Here is a 22,139-nt window from a genome sequence, read left to right on the forward strand (position 1 = left end):
TTCAGTGACCACTTAGGAATATTTGAATCACACAGTGGCTTATTTTTCTGTTCTTTCTTATTCCTGACAGCACTGTGTTTAGAGAGGCTCTTTGAGTGGGATGAAGACACTGAGGTTTTAGTATGGATAATTCAGCTGCACTCTTCCAGTTGTACACAGTTTTGCAGAAGGAGGGACCAGATTTTTTGCCTTCTAAGACATCTCATAATCTATCTGTGTTTGTCTGCCACAGATTCAATCCTTTGAGCTATGATCCTAAAAGCCCTCAGGGGCCAAACTTCTTGGGGAATGAAGCACTTAACACAGAGTCTTCTGCAATCAATACTAGAAATGCTTTAAAAATACTTTTATTTCCTTAAAAGAGAAAAGAACCACTAGAGGTGAAACCTACTCAGCCCTTACTTTACTGCTATAACAAGCAGTTTCTGCAAAGCTTAGAGTGACCAGTGACATTTCTCTTTGGGTGACGTTCAGAAACTTCACTGTTCTTTCATTTTCACCACACAGCACCAGTTACTTTGTCTTTCCAAAGCAAATGAGCATGTGAGCACCAACTGGATCTCCTGGTTTCTCAGCCCAGCTCCCATCCTAAACTCTCCAAGGAAAGAAAGCTCCTTGATTCTTTATAGCCAGTTTCAAGCTCTGGGGCATGGGATGACCACTTGTTCATCTTATAAATCCAGAGATCCCAAACCTGTGTCAGCAGCGGTATGCTTAGGACATAACAAATGCAGCTTTTGACCATGACATGTCATTAGCTGCTCAGTGCTTAGGAATGTTTCCAACTGCAGTATTTTTGACTTTCCTTACTTGCAGCTTTGCAGAGGTCTGCACTGGGATGGAGGCTAGCAGGAATTGCAAACTCCATCTCCTGTAACGAAACCTCTCACAACTGCCTGCTCCTGGCTCTTTGTCTGCTTTTTGGAGAGGCCCTACTCTCCTGTGTAGACACAAGAGATTTCAGCTGAAACACAGGTCTCCCCTTTGCTGTCTGCCCCCGCTTCCCGAGACTTAAGAGGAAATCGAATGCTGCAATATAAGCGCGCAGGTTACACTTGTATTTAGTTCAATGGCCTCTTCTTTCTAACAGTTTACTTTGTCTCTTCTAATTCAAGCATGTCAGTAGCAAGTATCATATCTGTGACATCGATAATAAAAATCCCATTGTAAATGCCGGGGTGTCATTTTCCATTCTGCCTAAACAATCCCGAGCTTTGTACTTTCTGGAGTGGCCTCTGTCTTTCACAGGTGACATTTGCAAATGGGGATCTGCATGTGTGAGGCACGCAGCTAAGCGTCTCATTTCCATATGGACAGGCTGGCATAAGCGCACTTTGTGTCAACCAAGAGGCCAGTCTGCAGCAGGTGGAAATTTGACTATACTGGATTTACCATGAGGGAACAGGGCCTTCTCCCTCCACAGGAGTGCTAGCCTGGTGGAGGCAGTGGAGGAACACTGTGCAGTACCTGGCAGTTTCACATGCAACTCCATGCTGTTTGTTTAGAGGCGAAAATCAGGAAATTTCAGGAAAACCTGAAATCCACAGGCTTGTGTGCTTTGACTCTGAAATGCTTTCATTGACATGCTTTGGCCCAAGTGTGCCTAGGGAAGTTGACACCTGACTTTGTGGAAAGCAGCCAGTGGTGGCACTTCCAGAGCTCCAGAGCAGCTGGACCACTCTGCAGGGTCTCAGAGATGTGGAAGATGAAGATCCCAGCTGGACAGGGCTCATTTGGAAAGATCCAACACCTTTTCTACATCACCACCACTGCTTCATCCGTGTCTCTGTCAGAGTTGCAGTGGCAATTGGGAAGGAACTGTGCTCCCTTCTCAGAAGAAAAGAAGTGAATAATTTTCAGAAAATGTGACACTTGGGAAGGTTTAGTTTACGGAGTAGGGGGTCAAAATTGTGTGGTTTTTTGTGATCCTACCCTTAGAATTACGTCATCATTTATATACTCTCCTGAATCGCACCAATTACTCGAAATACATACCGACATATACCAAAGTAGCTAAAAAGGAACAATTACGATACTATTTGGCATGGTTACAGCATCTGTGAAAAAGACATCTTTTATGTGTAACACAATTTGTCCAGAATTAATGAAAATATCCAGGGCTGTTTTTATGAAGTAATTTGTCACATTAAACTAAAAAAACCTAAGGTTATGTTGGACATGAAAAGAAACTCCCTGAAGGTCAAAGCAATTAAACATTGAAACAACCCATCAACCCAGGGGTCACCGAGGCCTCATCTAATGAGAACGTTCAAACGAGAGGAAATCCTGCAATCGTCTCTACTCATTTCTTCGCCAGGTTAAATACCCATTTGAAGTCCTGGCATAGCACAGCCAATGGAAAATATTCCCGTGGGCTTGATTGGGGCCGTGTTTTTTTTTTTCCTTGGATTTTAATAAAACCATTGTATTTCAGCCAGATCTGGAATAGTTTGCATCTTCTATGAATTCCCATAACGAAAAGACCTGCAAGGAACTTAGTAGAAGCAACTTCAATAGTTTTTTTTCCTTCTTCTGTATAAATATTAACAGCTAATATTTGGATGTTGCAAATGGATTCAGATTTAGTTGTTTCTGAGGAAATGTGTGTGTGTGTGTGTATTCACAATCAAAAAAAGAACTGCTGCAGGAAGCTTCCTTAGAAGAGAGCAGTCCAACAGGAGAAGAGTGTTTATACAGATCTGGCAAGATTATAGTGTGATTTTAGCATTCAGTCAAATCTTTACATAGTTTGGAAATTTTGATAATAAAAAGGACTCATCACTAACAAACTGAGAATTTGTGTGCTGCCCTAACCTTCTGGAATTAGATATAAGAAGACTTATAAATACCTCTCTTTTAAAACTGGTTTTGAAAAATGCCACATAAGCTCATACAGATTTGTGGAAAGAACTATGTGGGTCAAGTGCTACCAATTTCTTTGTGAGCCTCACATTGGGAAATTGTTTTATATCTGGTAATGATAGCACAGCACAGAACAGTTTCCCGGATGCTTCTTCCCTTTTTTGCTTTACTGCTTTGGTGTTGTCATTAACACTGCTCCCGCTTGTTTTCCACTCTGCCTTCCTATTCTTCTTGGTGTATGAATATATGAGAAATGCACGTTACTCAGTTATCAGTATTATGTTCTATAGGATATAATTTCCAAAGGCAATTCCCTGCTTTGGAGCAGGTTCTTTTACTATAAACTAACAAAGCCAAGGAAAAAAGGAACCAACATCTTTTATGAGATATTTATGCATTCAATATATTTTTATATTAGACAGAAGCATAAAAGACAAAATAAGTGCTTGGGACTACGTACCATAATCTGTCCACATACAGAGGTCCACGGGATTCTGTACAGGGGCTGGAAGCAAAACCAGTGCAAGTTTGGAGTTCATTAAGTGGTGATGAAATGTGATAGCTTTTCATTTGTAGCAGCTGAAGTTGTGATCCAGTTAGATTAGGAACACGCATTGTTTATAAGACAAAATTTGGTATTCTGTGCGTTTTGGCTAAGTGGGATATAATGCTTTTCTCTTTTCTATTCTTGACTGCTCATCAAGTTTTAGTTCAGATGGAACAAAAATGATATTTTGTAGTGTGGAGATGGCATTACAAGTAAAGACTCCAGCAATCACTGATGCTGATGTTTTATAAGCAATCACCATACACAAATGGGAAGTGGCTTAAAACACACTTCAAAATGATTTATCAATAACTTCACTAATTCTCCACTGTTAAATAGTGGTATCAGTGCTCTAACCATGTTAGATATCATTCGTGTCTTGGTTTCCTTCCACAGTTGTCAAGTTTGAGGGTTCATTTAACATGCTTCCTCTGGCGGAACAGCAGGCACATGGAGCTGGCAGCGATGAAATGTGGTGGTACAAGGACATGGAAGTACATTTAGGAAAGGGAAAATTCAAAATCTACTTCCCCATTGTCAGAGAAGAGCCACAGAAAATCAGTTTGAGACACCGATGTTCTTAAAGAAATTAGGATTTAGGCCTGCCACAATCATTAATATTGTCAATGCATAAAACAGCTCAGCAGTGTTTTATGTCTGAGGGGACTTTTTTTATGTCCTGTCACTGCCTTTACATGATGCAGATACATGGCTCAGCCAGGTTTCAGGCACCGTCTGCTGGGGAAGGAAGAGGTGTTTCTAAAAAACTGTTCAGCTTTAAAAGGAATGTTTTTAGGGCTAAATGGGTGTCCTTCAAAAAAGAATAAATCAGAAGGTTCCACCAGGTTAAGAACCCAGCATTTTGAACATTGATGAAAAAAATATTGTGAAAGATGTTAACCAAAATTTTGCAGAAAACAGGCAAATTCTGAACTCGTGTTCACTCTGCCAAGGCAAGTCCACAGCCCTGTGGTGCAGGGCAGTGCAGAGTGGGGGTACCCAATGCATGGCAGGAACCACAATAGATGTGGGAATGGGAGCATGCACTGGCTAAAGGGGTTCTGCCCAACAACAAGAAAACACAATTAGGGAATGTTTGTTTCCCCCAAGAACTGTTCTCTGCCCCAGATGTTGCTTCTTCAAAGCCTGCATTCAGAGCTGACAGCAGCACCTTCCTGTCATCTCTCCCTTCAGTGTCTGCAAAGGAATGCTTTTTCCTCTGAGATGGTACTTACTGTCTGCTTCTCCTGGCAGAAAATATATGCACTTTTAGGGCATGATTCCTCTTATCTACTACTACTTGAGGAGAAGGATTACTTTTTGGTTAGATAAGTCCCACCCCAAAGGCTTTGTGGAGATCTGTGTTTTCTGGGGCTTATATTCACCCGTATGGTTTTTCACCTTTTCCTCTTTCCAACATTTCCCTTCTTCTTTTATTAGACTGTAAAGCCATACATCTGAAAGGACAAGTTTTAGATTTAATTTTTGGTCTTTGGTCTTCTCCAACCTAAATGATTCCATGATTATAAATGAAGACACAGCAATGGCTGACTGAAACCTGGTCCAGGTTCTGTGACCAGGTGCTGGCTCTGTGTGAAGCAGAGATGAGGAGAGGCCTCATGAATTCAGACTCACCCACAGTCCCAGAGGGAAGCTTCATGTTCTAGCTTTCATTTTCAGTGGTTGGCTGTGGAAATGGAGGTGATTTTTCACAGCTTGTTCTACCCCACCAGCACAGCCCAGTTTCTTCCAGTTCCTTCCTTTTTTACACTTGGTTGATAGAAGTTGTAAAGTGTAAAGTGCATTGCATTTTACCATTTTACAAATGGTATTTGTAGATGGAGGTAATAACAACCTTAGAACCAGGCAAAACAGGAGTGCAAGACATGCAGATAATGACAGACAATAGGGAGTAGTGGGCAAGTAGGGAGGGCACTGATCTCTCAGGGGTTTCCAGGAGTAACTGGGGAACCTACCTCCTTTTGAAACTCTCCCTCCTCCAGTCACTAAATGGAGAAAAGATAATGAGCTTTTATAATAGGCATGGGACTGCTAATAAAAGCTTGTCTTGCTGACATCCCTTTATTGAAATTATTACGTGTTCCTTTTCATGTTGAAGCAAGATTAGAACAATGCTAGGATATTATTGTTTTATTGGAGCCAGAAATCTACACAGTGCCAGAAGAGACAAAAATCTAACCCAAATTCATACCTACAAGTTGGAGGTGAGGATTTAATCATCTTTTCCAGCAGACACCATCAGACAAAGTGATCTTTTAAGAAGAGGCTGACTTTCTGTTGACAGAGATGGACAGAGACATTGAATGATCTCGGTGCTAAAACTAAAAGAATAATGTAGCTGGATCAGCAAGATGTCATGGTTAATAGTGTCAAAAGCAACCAAAATAATTAAAAAGCAATAGGTCAGTCACATTGCCACACTCTGAAGACTGTAATAAATAATTAAAAATTCAAAACAACCCAGCCTCACTATTATGGTAATCAAACTGGACTTTAGGGAAATTTTTTTGTGACTAGATGGTCAGACATAGGACCATCTTTCCCTTCAACCCACCCCCCAGTTCTTTTCCAGGCTCTTAGGGAAGGGAGGTTAAAGAGAAGCTGATAATCCAAGATGATTAGGAGATAATGGCAATTTACTTATGATAACAGAATAATAGCAACACAATTCAAAACAGACAAAACAGAATCACAAACAAGATGTAGGATTACCCATGTTGAAATAAAAGGATCAAATACTCACAGAGGCATTGATTGCACTTGGGCGTATTTTGAATCTGGATCATGTAAAGCTCTTGCATGAACTTAATTTATTCCATTAGCTTGGAGAACATCAATGGAGAAACTCCAGTACATCAAATGATATGTCTGCCTAGATGATTGCAGCATCAGACTGTAGGGTGAATATGACCAACACAAGTGGAAATAATCAGCTAAAAGACAGTCAGAGAAGAGAGATGGGATATGTAAATAGTTAAAAGGCAACAGAAAAAGGCAGCAAAAAATTTCTGCAGGACTTTCAAAAAGGAGTTTTGCTGTGTAACAAAAAGAGATCTTGATCAACTTGAAACAACTTAGTAGGACTGGAAGGCTACCTAGGCTTTTGCTTTCTAACAGTGACACTGTCAAACGTTTTGAGTGCATTGTCATCTAATTATGTATTATAAAACAAACTTGAAATTTGGTTTTGATTTATTTTTCCCTTATTCAGTCTGGAGACACACAAATACAAGTATCCCATGAAGACGTAATACTGAGTCACTGTCATCATTGACTTGACTTCCCTGTGGGCAGCAGGAGGAGCTGCATTTGTCCTACAAGTTGGAGCCACTGCTGGGGCGATATGTGCTGCCTCAACAATGGGCCCTGCCTCCTGTGGCCTCCCAAGTCAGGTGGGCCTCCCTGGCCATTTTGCTGTCCACAGTTAATTTTACATGATTAGGTAAAACAGCAAGCCGAAATACAGAAACCCCCCCATGCTGTAAGTCCATACTCCAGTAAGGAGGTTGTACCTTACAGCCAATCTTATCAACAAAGCAGGTATGAAAGAAAGCAAAAGATGCTTTTTGACATCTACCTGAGCTGCTCTCACTGCGACTGTCAAAGGAAAGTATATCAAAATCATTTCTGATCCAGTTGGCTCATTAATCTGTTCTTTTCTTGAAAAATTCACCATTAGCCAAATGATCCATTTCAAGATTGGTGCATAAATCCAGTTCAACAATTTGACAGTAGAATGGAGGAGTTCAAAAATCTTTTCACCAAAATCATGAGTTATACCGGTATTAGTTTTGAATTAAAGTTTAAACAGGGCAGTCTACAGAAAGACATAGGACAGATTTCATGTTTGTTGCAATGGCATCCATTCCAGTTATTCCACTGAATTCTGTTGAGTTCCAAACAATTCATACTTTCTGCTGAAGCTGAATTTGGTTAATAAATCTGATTGCTGGCAGACAGCACAGCATATTATTCTTACCAACACCTTGCACATTGTTTTCAGCTGTAGATCCCAAAATGCACACTGGATACTGACGATCCTAGTTGTGACCTTGATGCCAGCAAACCCATAAAATATCAGGACTGATACAGAGGTTTTTGTGATGTTAGTAGGAACATGTAGGTCTCAAAGCCATAAGGGACAGCTGTCATAACAAACACAGCGGGCCAAGTTCACTGCTGCTGATGACCATGGTAAAATGTCGGCACCGATAAGATCTGAGACTGGTGTAAGTGGTTTAAAAGGTAACATACTGATTCCATACTGATTCTGAGTCAAAGGATCCTGTAAACCTGAAACTAACAACTACCAGTGCAAGAGGACAATGCGCACATATTGATTAACCAAACCATTCCCTTCACCAGCATCTTTCTGTGTGACAACCTTTAAAAGCCCAGTGGATTTGGGTTTTGTTAGCATGAAAACATCTGGAGAGGTCATGATTCTGCTCTCCTGCATGCATCCCTCGCATCCCTCAGTCCTCCAGACTTCTGTTAGGTGCCAACCTAAATAACTTGCTTTGGTATCTACATAATGGCTTCCTGCTCGTGTCTCTCCATCCCGTTTGCAGCTGCTGTAGAACTTACACTGGACTTTAGATTTTGTTCAGTGGAAATTGATTCGCAGGGAAATACCTCCACATCTTTTCCCCCAGTCTAGCAATCTTATCCACAAATCAATTCTAGCTTGTGATTACATTTTATTTAAAGCAAAATGATTGGCTGGAGTTTTGATTCAGAGAACAGTACAAGATAGGGAGAAATCTGATGTCTTGCCAATAAACATCAATTAATGTTGCAACTACATAAACAGAATCAGAAAAGAGTGGTATGACTGCTTCAGATTGTCCCGAAACAGATGCAGCAAGATATAGTCATCCTCAAAAAAATGTTTGACTATTTTTTTTTCAGAAAATGCGCTTGCTGCAAGCAAAGCTAATAAGTTGCTCTTTAGCACTGAGATTTACAAAAATTGATTTCCTATTGCACTGTGTCTTCTGACTGGATCCTGTGGTGTCTAGTAGGGCTCAAGGAATGAGCAGAGTGTCTGTGGGGGTTGGGGTATTTTTCCCTCTCATTACCTTCTCTGGCATCTCTTGGTGGGCACAAGCGGCCTTTAGCTACCTTCTCAGAGAGGGCACTGGAAAGGTCTGTCTCTTCTGCCATTTGCATCTCTGCATGAAACATTTAGGAAGAAGAACAGCTTTGAACATTGTGCACTTCTGTTGGGTTAAGCTGAAAATGCTCATGATGATGGAGGAAGGTGGGGTAGAGTGGCAATGGTACCTCTGTCTTTTACACCCACAAGAACACAGTTAGTGCCAAACCAGCCTGACCGTGCAAGCCTTTTTTTCCTAAGAAAGTGAGGTTTAAAAATCCCCATTGACTTTGCAGAGTTCTAAGCCAGGATTGTTGCTAGGTCAGCTGGGTTGTTGGGGTCAGCTGGGTTGATACTAGAATTACATTGAGAGTTACGCTAAATGTGTGGAGCATCATATGATGGGCATCTTACATGGGGTATTATCCTTGTGCTATATAACGAGTATTTCCAGGCTGTGCAGGACAAACCTGCAGGGCATTGCAGGGACATAAAGGATAGTGGGGCTGAGGAGGTAGGGTGCATAAGCCTGGTGTAGAGGAAATCATCCCAGCCATAGTTTTCAATGTCACATCCAACTGACACAAAGACCAGGGAGAAAATAATCCATTTGGGTCAGCAGACAGAGGAAAAGCACGTGGCTCAATGGGTTAAGGAATAGGCGAGTAAGAGCCCGGCCCAGAGGGTGGTGAATGAATGAGCTTCCTCCCCCTCTCCGTTCCAGCAGTGATCAGGATTCCTTTCCCAGCCCACCCCCGGGATTCCTTCGGCAGGAGGAAAAGGGAGAAAAGCAAACCCTTTCTCTTCATGGAGCGCAGCAGGGGCACAGAGCAGCGCTCCCCACCCGCGCTTCCCCTCCGCACCCCTGTGCTGGCTTCTAGGGGCTGCCGACAGAAGTTGAGAGTTGCTCTTATGAAATGCAAATACATTTGCAGGACTTTTCCTTCCATTGAGGGCAAAGACAGAATCCAAGTGAGGAAGGCACACGATTGAGATTTGCTGTTTTACATTGTCTGTTCAAACAGAAAGATGAATTGAAAAAATTTAAAAATGTGGTCCTTATTCTTTGAGCAGAATAAATAAGGCGACTGCAGCTAATATTACTTTTCTAACCCTGTCACCTGGGGGTTTCAGCACATTTTGTGAACTTTTCTCACTTACTTCTCTTAGAACCCATCTCTGCAGATGGCAAGTACTACATTTTGGAGGGGGGAACTCTAAGTGCTGATGAGCAGTTTTGCCCAAATACTTCAGGAAACCTGTAGCAGAGAGAGGAAGCAGAATAATTTGAAAAATTATTCTGCCCTTTCACATTTGTGTCATTGTTTCCTTTTAAATCACATAAGTTCAGAGATTTGCATTGCAACAGACATTTTCTAGGGCACTTTCTAACATCCTGAGCCCATTGAAGTGTACCAAACCTACTGAAGTAAAAAGACCATCTTTAGACTAAGTTGCTGTGGGAACTTGTCCTCATTTGGCTTATGATCAATAGCCCACAATAACACTGGGGCCAAGAGATTATAAACATAAATCTGGACTCAGAACTATTTAGGACCACTGACCAACCTTACAGAAAGTCAGTGTATGCCTCTGTAAATTTAATTCAACTTAAAAACATTATCTTCTTCACAACATTTAAAATATCCTTTAACCTTTCCTGGGGAAGAAGAAGTCTTAGCACAGTGGACATAGTTAGAAATGCATTTCTCTCTGGCGTATTCTGTCTTCTTTGTCAGTAAATCCTAAGTGGTGCACACTTAATGAAAAAGCAGACCTGGGTTTTCTTTTTTTTTTTTTTTTCATTTGGAGGACAATTAACAGTGTGGCATGCTGCCAACAGCCAACCATACCAGTCATGCTTTGTTGGTTGCATATGTACCCACTGATAGACAGTTTTAAAACAAATTAGAGGGCAGAATATAAGCAGTCATAGATTTGGTCTTTGGATCCAATCGTGGAAGCAACTGTATGAGAACATTTGTGACTTTCTCAAGAGTTTTTGGTGCTATTGTAAACACTTTCAGTTTAAACCTAGGTCAGAGATCAATATCTTCTTAGAGGCCTACCCATGTCTTATCTGGAGATGCATTTTTGTCCCTTAGCTACATGTTTACAAGAGTCCATTTTGGGCCAAAATATTCCAAAAGACCAGCTTGGATATGCTTCTGCCTGACAGCCAGAAAACAGCCTTCTTCTTTCCCCTTCCCCTTCCACTTCCCTCTTCCCTTTCCATAACATATTCTGGGTAAAATTGGTGCTGAGGCTTATGGGGAAAAGAGAAAGAAAAAGGGTAAAAATAATAATCTGGGTAATAACTGAGTAGTAGTTTCTCCTGCTGCAGTCATTTCAGTGTATTGGCTGGGCTTGATATCACTTTCTCTTTAGCTGGTTCACTGAAGAAGCAGGTATTATGAGACTTGCAGAAAGCTGATTTGGGACTGCTGAGATGCCTTTTTCCCTCTGTGTGGGACACCATCATGTCAGGCATGTGACAATACTGGTCAGTATGAAACCATGTGCTGGGGGATGGTGCCATCCTTGCTCCAGCAAAGAGGGTCAGTGTGGGGAGCAGAGGAAAAGAGACCCTGGCACTGATCTGCAGAGAAGGAAGGAAGGAAGGAATTCGGAAGGAAGGAAGGAATTCGGAAGGAAGGAATTCGGAAGGAATTCGGAAGGAATTCGGAAGGAATTCGGAAGGAAGGAAGGAAGGAAGGAATTCAGAAGGAATTCGGAAGGAATTCGGAAGGAAGGAAGGAATTCGGAAGGAAGGAAGGAAGGAAGGAAGGAATTCGGAAAGAATTCAGAAGGAAGGAAGGACGGAATTCGGAAGGAATTCGGAAGGAAGGAATTCGGAAGGAATTTGGAAGGAATTCGGAAGGAATTCGGAAGGAAGGAAGGAAGGAAGGAATTCGGAAGGAAGGAAGGAATTCGGAAGGAATTCGGAAGGAAGGAAGGAACTCGGAAGGAATTTGGAAGGAATTCAGAAGGAAGGAATTCGGAAGGAATTCGGAAGGAATTCGGAAGGAAGGAAGGAATTCGGAAGGAATTTGGAAGGAATTCGGAAGGAATTCGGAAGGAAGGAAGGAATTCGGAAGGAATTCGGAAGGAAGGAAGGAAGGAAGGAATTCGGAAGGAAGGAAGGAAGGAATTTGGAAGGAAGGAAGGAATTCGGAAGGAATTCGGAAGGAATTCGGAATTCGGAAGGAATTCGGAAGGAAGGAAGGAATTTGGAAGGAATTCAGAAGGAAGGAATTCGGAAGGAATTCGGAATTCGGAAGGAATTCGGAAGGAATTCGGAAGGAATTCGGAAGGAAGGAATTCGGAAGGAATTCAGAAGGAAGGAAGGAATTCGGAAGGAATTCGGAAGGAAGGAAGGAATTCGGAAGGAAGGAAGGAATTCGGAAGGAATTCGGAAGGAATTCAGAAGGAAGGAAGGAATTCGGAAGGAATTCGGAAGGAAGGAAGGGAAGGAAGGAATTCGGAAGGAAGGAAGGAATTCGGAAGGAATTCGGAAGGAAGGAAGGAAGGAAGGAAAAGGAAGGAAGGAAGGAAGGAAGGAAGGAATTTGGAAGGAATTCGGAAGGAAGGAAGGAATTCGGAAGGAAGGAAGGAATTCAGAAGGAAGGAATTTGGAAGGAATTCGGAAGGAAGGAAGGAATTCGGAAGGAAGGAAGGAATTCGGAAGGAAGGAATTCGGAAGGAAGGAAGGAAGGAAGGAAGGGAAGGAAGGAAGGAAGGAACTGCTGCAGGGGATGCATTCCCAAAATGTCTGGTTTGGCACGTCTGGCTGTATGGGTGCAGCTTCATAGAAGATGAGACAGTTGCACCTGTTTACAACAGAGATGGCTTTGGACTAAAAGACACAAAGAAGAAAATCTCAGAGAAGCAGAAATCTAGAGACAGAATTATAGATACTACTGAATCCCCAATGTATTTTAAAACTTAATTTTAAAGGGAAAACAATGGGAAAAAAGCCTCAAAGGCACATATTTAACTGTTAGTTTCAAAGTAATACCTCCTCAGAGATCTGACTTTATCACTACTGAAAGGAGAAAGCAGAAAATGGAATTGTTTTTGTTGTTCTATCATGTTTATGACATGACAAAAACGTGGAGTTCTTCTGCCTTTTGCTTTTCACCTTGTTGAACTGCTGTCAGACTTCTGTAAATCGTTTGCACCATAAACAAGCTTTGTGAGTGAAAGGGCAAGTGCTGAGAAAAGCCAAAGGCAGAGATTTTATATTGAATTTTTTCTTACAGAGATAACTGACTTCAGCATAGACCAGCTTCACCTAGATCTGGGAAGAAAAGCCAAGCACCATTGAAGGCAACAGCATAATGAAGCTCAAGCAACATCAAATGGGCTAAGACTCTGAATGCGTTTGTTTTATTTTTAGGCAAAGAGTAAGATAATTGCGGCTGAGAGGATTTGGTTTTGAGAAAGAGCTACTATCTTGATTCCCCTTAGCATTCCATCCACAGGTGTGGAAAGACTGACATCTCTTACACAGGAGAACTGCCTGGAAACTGCCTGCTGTTGAGAAGCCCTGGCTGTTACTAATTGCAATGTAAATTTTGGAGGACTATCTGTCTGCAAGCACCAGTGATGGAATATGAAGACAGGAGGAGATGAGGATGCATTTTGCTTGCACATGTGGCTCCTGCAGTGTCAGGATCCAGCACAGCAGGCAGTTCTGCTCCTTTGGCAGAGAGCCATTGCCCAAGGAACAGGCATCGACATGGTTTGGAGCATGGCAATGACAGGCTGGAATAACCTGGTCCCATGGGGACGGCTGCTTGTTTCAGTGCAAAGTGAGAGGCTTAGCAGGGGAATGTGCATCTGTTTTATCTTGCTAGGTCTTGCTGTGGAAGCACGAGGAGAAGGCTGGAGAGATAGGGCCACACAAATAAATGCATCTTCAGCTCACTGAAGATTGCATAAGTTTGGTTTGTTCCCACAGTGTCCTCTTTGCAAATACAGTACCCCAGAGAGATGGAGAATAGTATTTAAGGAGATTGAGAGCCAATACTGATCTTCTATTACATGGATAAACCCAAATCCACCTGTGCTGAGGCCCACTAAATCCAGGCACATCTCACGCAAATACCTGCAGACTAAGTTCAGCTTGTGCCTCCAAGGGAGAAATTTGTGTGATTGGTCTCTTCAGTAGTTCAAGGTGCAAAAACCTTTCTGTATTACATGCTTAGATCTGCTTTGGTTGTTACATCTGGGACCTTTTAGAAAATCATGTGACACAGTCCAGTACTAATTACTTTTCTTTAAACATCTTTTTTTTTTCTTCCCAGTTTGCTGCTACCCTTTCACCACTGCTTCAGTATGTCTACATGATTTATGCAATGAGGGTCTTAATGTAACAATGAACTCTTAAAAATATCACAATATCAATAATTGACAACCAAAAGCACAAATGCATATCTTAGAAATGAATAAAAAAGACACTGAGCCTGAGTTTAACTGGTGCTATGAAGTCTCAGAGCACTGTGCACTGCTGAGAGCTCTTGGCTGGGTTTTCTGCCTATGGAGGGCTTAACATTTTTTACACCAGGCATTCTCCATATAAATCTACTTTGGATATGGAACTTAGATGAATTATCTGGTGTTTTTACTTCCTTACTGGGGAAGAAACTGAGGAAGGGCTGGGAGAGGCTCGGCTCCTCCACCTGAGACAGGTTAATGATAGAAACTTGTCTTCTGCTGATGGGAAATGCAAATAGAGATTATTAGGGCAAAAAGGTGGATTTGGCCTAGAGAAAACCCATTTTTCCTATGTAGTCCAGAAGGGAGGAAAAATAAATTATAGATATTTGTCTGATGAAGCTGATCAGAAATTTACACAATTGAAGGACATACAGGTTATAGAAGACAGGATTTCTCAGGAAATGTTGGGGAAACACAGGTGAAAGACTGACGAAGCATGTCCTGCCCACCACCCAGCAAGGTACCATGGTCTGAAAGATGTCAGGGGCAGAGGGGAAGACCAAAAGGATCTGGTTGTAGCGGTAGGTCTCTTCAAACCAATGGACAAAATGAGGAGGAAGGGGACCAGAAGAAGAGAGAGGGATTATAAAGATTTATATTCTTTAGATCTGTGCATTTCTATGTCACTAAAGACAAGACAGCATGACTCTGAAACTCCTGACTACTTCATCTCAGCTGGCTATCTAAGTCACGTGGCATGAACTCCTTCCTGGTGATGCTTGCTGCTCACCACAGACTGCATATGGAGTTTTGGTAGAAGGAACGTTTACTTCAATACTCCTAATTTTTGTCTCCAAATACCAAGCTTGTGGTTTTCCTAAGTGAAATTGGCAGTCTGAATCTTGTCCCCAGAGTGTTTCTTAATTACATTATAGCAGTTAAGCTGTAGAGACGCTCCTTGAAGAATGGTCTGAAAATAAAACTAGGAATAAAGTCAGGTGCCTTGCTGAAGCAGAGCCTAAGTACAGATTTTTAAAGGCAAGACCCCAAACACCTTTTTCTGAGCCTCTAGCTGACTATGAAGTGTGTGATGATCATGAAAAAGAAATAGTATGCATTTATAGGGTAAGAAGTTAAATTATGATTGGCACTAGCAATCTCTGGATCCCACATGGTTTGAGAATGCTCTGATGAATTGCATTTGATGTCCACTTCATTCAAACAGGCATCCAAAGGGCCGTTGCATCCTGTTTCCAGGAGTCGTGACTTGCTCCAAAGGGAGAGCTCAGCCCAAGCCTGGGGTCAATTCTGCAGCCACTGGTAGTGCTAAGGAGAGGCTGGCAGGAGATTAGACAGAAATGTACATTCAATAAAATCAAAAGGATTTTGTCTCCCTAAAGGTTTGGAAGAAATGAGTTTATAGGTAACTGTTTGCCCTATGGACATCATTCTTTAACTTTCACTGAGGCAGCACATGCTGTTATCCTATAGATGTCCAACGAAGCAAATGATAAGGAATAGATGATTTTCCACGCCAGCTCTGTAGCACATTTAATACTTTTTTTAGGATAGATCTTCTATGAAACTTGTATCAACTTCAAGGTTATTTTTAATGGTTTTACAGTTTGCCAGCTACTAATGGTATTTCTTTGGAACCCTCCAAAACCATCCCAAACCTCCACTTTCAGACTTTCATTTAATTGTCTAAGAGATTGTAACTTTGAAGACAAAAGTCCCACAGCTTCGATCTTTTTGATCCTTCTTTGACTTAGCTTGACATTTGGATTTTTCCATCTCACCCTTATGCAACTGAATTACAAGCATTTTCTTTTAGAATCAATATCTTTGATAATTTTCTACACCACTTAAATCTCAGAAATTAATTGATAACATAGTCTTTTTAAAGCCAAGTTAAAGGTTAAAAGTTAGAAAGTTTCTCAGTGAGCAATAGAGTATTTCCTAAAATGTTTTTAGTTTCCTTGCCTAGTCTTGCCTTGCCTTCTTCCTTTGCCTCTCTGTCTCCTAGACAAGGTGTACTGAACCCTTAACAAAAAGATATCACTAGGTGACTAGGTGTTTTCAATTAACTTTTTTCTCAGAGATTTTTTGGGACTTCCATTTGAAAGTTGATCTGAAAATTTTATTTTGATTTAGAAGTGCTGAACTGACTTTCTGAAAATCCCCCTTTATCATTACAGAGACATTATTAGTTAATCATCTTTTAAAAAGACATTTCTTGCTCTAAAACTCTGATACTCTGCATTACTTTCAGGAATAGATTTCATGCTCCCTTCACTGTTTGAATTTTATCTTCTTTGCAGGAAGGACAGAATAAAAGACTTGTAATAAGCAGTGTATTTGGTGATTTTTTTTTTCCCCTTTTGGGAATACCTGCGAACAAAGCTATCAGAAATGAAAAGATAAGTAGATTATTACTGGTCACCAGGCTATGTGGCACCACATCTCATATGCCACCAGCACAAATCAGCTGCTGCTTTACAGCACATTTCCAACTGGAACATTGGGTGGTTCCCCCAGATGGATAGTACAGCTGAGCAGCTGCTGAGGTCACTCATCACTGAGGGTGTTTGGTGTGGAGGAACCAGGCAAGGCTGCTCCAAGTGTCCCCGTCACAAATCCGTGTGTATGCTGAACTTCACAAACTTCTCCTCTTGCTGCTGCTCATGGTTGTGACAGGACAGACCATGGAAACTTTCTGTGAGCTGTTTCTTTGTGAAAGGTGAGATGTTGACACAGTGAAGCAGCATTGATACAGTAGAGCATCCAGTGGTTGTCAGTTGGGGAGCATTTCCTGAGACACAGACAGCAGCTGGACAGAGGTGATTGATTTATGGCAGACTTGGACTGACATGATGAAATGCTGTGGCTACTGCTTCTTGGTGGAGTCAGAGAAAATAATGGACTGAGGTTAATTCATATCATCCCACAGAACCAGAATAGAAGCCCCAGGATTTGCAAGCGGAGCAAGGGGTCTTTGTGGCACTGCCTGGTGTGCAGAGCTTGCCCTGCATCTGTTCCCACAACAGCTGTCTGAAGAAATGGATGCAGCAAGGTATTGGCATTCACTTTCATATTTGGGATCCTTAAATTGCTGATTAGCTGTATTTCAGGTGCCCCTCTGCTGTTAGGAAGAACTTTGGGCTACACGCACTAGCAGTCTTTGAGGAGGAGAAGGCATTGAAAGCAAGACAGTGCTGTTGGCAGCCATCTCACTTGGCCAGTGACGTATTTGTGCTTTAGATGATGTGCCCTGCACGTTTGCTAGGTTCAAGCAGAGTATTTTTCATTTGGCATTGTCTCTGCACATGATAAGTTATTGATTTGCAGGTCTGGTACAGGTAAGCAGAACTTGTCTGCCCCCATCGCTGTGGGTATGTGAGGAGAGGGAAGGAAGCAAAGGGCTCCTTGCAAGCCAGGGTAAACCCCATGTGATGCATTAAGGTGAGACCTAAAAAGTTTGAACTGTTTTAATCAATTTTTAATCAGCTTTTACTACACAACAGCAATTTATTACAGGGGTTATGTGATTTTAGACTTACTGAGATTTCACTTGTTGGCTTACCATAGTTTTTATGGGCTTATGATGATTTTAGGTTTTATGTGCTAATGACATTTTCCAGCTTTGCTAAATGCTTATCTGTACAACATCCCTGTTACCCTTGTCTTGGCAGAAGAGAACATTGCTACAGGCTGTCCCATTTATTAACCAAATATTCAAATCAGGAAAAAAATAATTTAACATGCATTACAGACTTTTTATAAGTTTAGAATAAGGGATGTTTCACAAACACTGTGCAAATGCATGCACCTGCAGCCACATGTGCTTGCATAACATATTCGATGCTGTAAAAGCTCTAAGCCCTGAGCATCAAAGTGCTCCATCTCCAAAGTGCATTTGCTCCTGCAAAAGTTGTCAGGCTGGCAAGGCTTCTACAGTGCTGCAGTGATACCTAGGTGCCAGAGTTGTCTCCAGAAGTTCCTGTTTTTTCCACCTCTGCTACTGAACAGAAGGAGCTTCTCCAGCCACAGGGAGCAGAACAAAAGGATTCTGCATGCTCAGGGGCAACTTCTGAGGTTTTGCCAACTGGATAGCTTATCGGTGCCTTGATAACCCTTGGGACAGCACCAGTGTGGTCCTGGCATGAGGAAACTGCCCAGAGGCTTCACGAACATCCTGCTGATACCAATGGGCACAGAGAATTGAAGGCCTAAGGCAAAGCAGTAAAACCAAAGGAAAAGTGAAGTTTCTCAAAGATGTGGACATTTCTGTAGATCATGTCATAATTGCGGGACCAGCAGTGTTCACATCGTGGTACCTTGAATCTGATGAGCTCATCAGGGACTGGCACAGACAGGGGCAGGGTGAAGGGGATACGACGCAGCAGGAAGCATGGGGTGTGTGTATGGAGAGCCACAGGTATGGTTGTTAAGGACCTTATTGACTGGACTCTTATAACCCATAATGACACTCTCTGAGACTGGCCCACAGTTTTGCATGTGGACTCTTCTTTGCCCCCAAAGGAAACCCTCCGTTTGGGTACAAGTATCTCCTCCCTTCACCCTCTACAGCATGTTTAAAAGCTTTGAGGGGAGGTTGGAGGCCTCTCTGCATACCACAACACTTGGAAAACTGATACTTCCATTTCAAAATGAACTTTATAAAGGGACCAATCTAATCTACCTAAGCCATAAAGCTCTCCACTGCCTAAGGAGAGCATCAGTAGGAGGATGGCACAGTATGTCTGAGGACAGTTTGGAGCGATCTTCCAATTCAGGACGTTATCTATTCCAGGCTTCCTTGTGCTAGTCTAGATACAGGCAAGAGATGCCGTGGGCTGTTGTGAGCAGAAAGGTTATCCTGGCTTTGCTGCTTGCTTCGCCTGTGTCACAGCCCAAGAGAAGCCAGCAGGCTGCTGCTGAGCGTGAGATCAAATAGAGATGGCCACGGCAGGGGACAGCAGCAGCCAGCCCAGCTCTGCAGACCTTCCCCCAGGCTCCTTGTACCAGCTCCATCCCTTCTTCCTTTCCTCCTAGTCCTGGCACAAGGGCTGCCCCAGATGTTCTCTGCCTGGTAGGAAAACTCCACTGTGTCAGTGGCACTGTGACCCTTTGGGCTGGCTTTGGCTCTGAGTTTCTCTGCACTTTGCTGGGTGGAAGGCTCCCATAAAGCAGTACAAAGATCCTGGAAATAACCCTCAAACAAACAAATTTGCCTTACTAGTCAGCACTGCATTTTTGTTTCTATTTCTCTGTTCAGTGTTATGAGGAAATAAAACAAGAATTAGTCTTGTAAGACAGCATTAATGTGAACTCCATCATCTGTTTCAGTCACTCAGAGTACTAAGGTTGGCTTTTAGGGTGATTCTTGTGTTAGAGATGAGAAAGTTACACAATAGAGATTAGGGAATCACTTTAAAAACCTCCACAGTCCTGCATTGAAATCCCATCCAGTAAGGGAGAGAACCAGCCCTCGGCTGGCTGAGTCACATGAGTGTCCAAAACAATGAACACACAGTGTCGACAGCTGAGGCCATTGAACTTTATGTCACTTCCCAACTGCAGCATTTCTCATAATTTATGGTTATACTCGCCTTTCAACCTTTAAAACCTTTTCCCAAGTATTTGCAGCATTCTCACATAAATATTGCTACAATAAGTAACATCAACATTTAGTAGCTGTTTTTCAAGAATAACCGTGTGACACTATTATGGCATTCCATTAAACCAGCTGCAATGTGGGGAAGGTCTAAATCAAATCGTGCTCACTAAAGGTAACGCTTACACATATACAAGGGAACAATGGATGGGAAAAGTTTATTCTGTGTTTCAAGACTTAAATGACAGTTCTGTCTCCTTTCATGGTTATGCAAGATGTCTCTCTCTGGTGAAATGACCTAGAGAAGACACAGACAGCAGCTTACATTCCAGTGCTATTTGTTACCTCCTCAAGACAAGTTGCAATTGCAAAGTCTATGGTTTGGTCTATTTATTTATTGTGGTATTTTTAGGGAAAAAACCTTATTTCAAAGGAACAGAGAATGTTGTCTTTTCATTAAAGCTATCAAATGTTGTGAAATGATTAGTAAAAAAATTCCTTGCCAGAATTGTTCACTGTCCAAAATGCATCACAATGACTAAATGTAAATGACAGATAGTTAGCTTGCATATAGATATGTACTTAATTGCTTTCATCCCTCCTGTCTGAAGAATGTACTTAAGCATATGCTCATTTAAACACATATGCTTCATTTCTGTTTAGGTCAACAGGACTTGAGCATGTGCTTAAACATAAGCAAATGCTTAAGTGCTCCTCTTGAATAGGGACGCTTTTCTGGGGAAAAAGCCAAAGAAATACTCTTTTGTAATATTTCTTCTTACCTTTGCCTGACTCTTGCTCCAGCTGCATTGTTGCAGTACTTCTTCTCCTCCTTTCCAAAAACCAGCTTACCTTCCCTCCCGATCTCCCCCGGGGCTGATGCCAGACACATAAACCCCATCGTTCTGCCAGCTAAGCTTGTACATTGGGAATGGCAGAACGTGGAGTTCGTGGAGAGAGGTGTAGGGCAGGGAGGTAGAGGTCTGTGGAGGAACAGAAGGGCAGCTACACTGAGGAGTGCACAGTCTTCCCTGGACAGGGCAAACATCGGCAATGCATGAGGCTGCTGAGAGCGCGGGAGAAGCCAGCAGCCCCTCGCTTGCGCCCAGCCTGCCCTCCTGCAGGCGCAGGCGCTGGGTGCAGTGCCATGGGACACTGCTCGCACAACGGCCCCAGGCGAAGCGTGGCGCCGCAGCCTGTCCCTCTGCAGCCGGCAGAGCTGGGTGATTTCAAATTGCTTTGCTGTAACTTTTTGCCTGCATCCTGTACCTGCCCCTCCCCGTGCCAGCCTTCTTGTCTCGCTCCGGGCTGCGGCGGTGGCTGGTTGGGGGTGGAGTGCCTCTGCTCGGGGGTGTACGTGGGTGCTTCGCTGCCGACACCCGAGGCTCAGCTGTGGAGCTGTGTGGGTTCCCTGCAGGAGAAACATCAAACCTCATGGCAGTGTCAAAACCTTTCCAGCAACCCACAGAGCGAGGCAGGGCTCTATTCCTGCTCTCCAGCGGGCTGCAGAGCCTGCCCAGCTGCTGCAGCGGGTGACGTGTGGCTGGCCGGCGAAACCCCTGTACAAACACGTGCTTGCGAGAGCCTGCAGCGTTCAGGGCTCTTTTCAGTTGCACTTCGGAGCTGTATCTGTTGTGCGTTATCAGCTTAATTAAGATAAGGATATGGAGTTTATGCTGTATTCCCGTAAATGACAGGGCAGGGATATGAATGATTTATATGGCATTAATTGTACTTGCGAAGCTTGGGTCTGTCGATATGCACTAATAAAACCATCATTTGAATCCAAGTAAGTGAATGAAAGTACAAAAAAAATTTTTTTTTCCCTCAACTACTTTCAAAATTCCGCTATTTGCAAAAACAACCAACACGCAATGGGCAAAAAGTTAGAAGGGTCGGAATCTGGACCACCTGGGCAATAATTAATAAAAACACATCCAAAGGCAACTTTAGGGAGTGAATTTGATCCAGTGAAAGAAGACTGGCTCCTCTCCCTGCCCTGCAGGTAATGTGTTTGCCTGTGACGGCAGCAGATTATTTGTTCTTTTTTTTTCCACTGCCACCGAACTAAAGAATGCATTGTGGGAAAACCGTCCTGACACATGACACTGTGCAAAGGAGGATCACAGCGTGAGGCAGCATCAAGGGGCTTACTTGGTCTTGATGCACTCTTGCACAGCATGGGGCTCCAGAGATGAGTGTCTCTTCCAACGAAAGCACTGGTGCAATTTGCACAACTCTCATGAGAGCGCACGGTGAAGCTGCTCTCAAAGCCCTCATGTAAACAGGGCTGGGGAAAGAAAAGCGAGAGTAAAAGAGCCTGCACCATGCACGCACGAGAAAAAGCACAAAAGGAGATGGTTCAAAAGAGCCTCAGCTAAGGAGGAGGGGAGTTCTGAGGGAAGTGGGGATGGGGCGGGGAGGGGAAGGGAAGGGCAGAAAATTAAATCCAAATATTAGAAGCAGAAGGGAAAGTCTTAGTAATGTAATGGAACAGTTAGCACCACAGTGAGGGGAGCGGTCAGGAGAAGTGAAGTGTGGGAAGACACTGG

General features: G+C 42.7%; 1 long non-coding RNA gene across 1 annotated transcript; it reads right to left on the reverse strand.

Moving 5' to 3' along the window:
• Nucleotides 1-3,297: 3,297 nt before the first annotated feature.
• LOC109144719 lies at nucleotides 3,298-20,691 on the reverse strand. Its single transcript, XR_002045633.3, has 3 exons — nucleotides 20,370-20,691; nucleotides 6,174-6,363; nucleotides 3,298-5,704 (listed from the first exon to the last, which is right to left on the reverse strand). It is a non-coding gene; the product is annotated as an uncharacterized LOC109144719 (long non-coding RNA).
• Nucleotides 20,692-22,139: the final 1,448 nt, after the last annotated feature.

Source organism: Corvus cornix, chromosome 3 (assembly GCF_000738735.6).
Source record: "Corvus cornix cornix isolate S_Up_H32 chromosome 3, ASM73873v5, whole genome shotgun sequence".
NCBI lineage: Eukaryota > Metazoa > Chordata > Aves > Passeriformes > Corvidae > Corvus > Corvus cornix.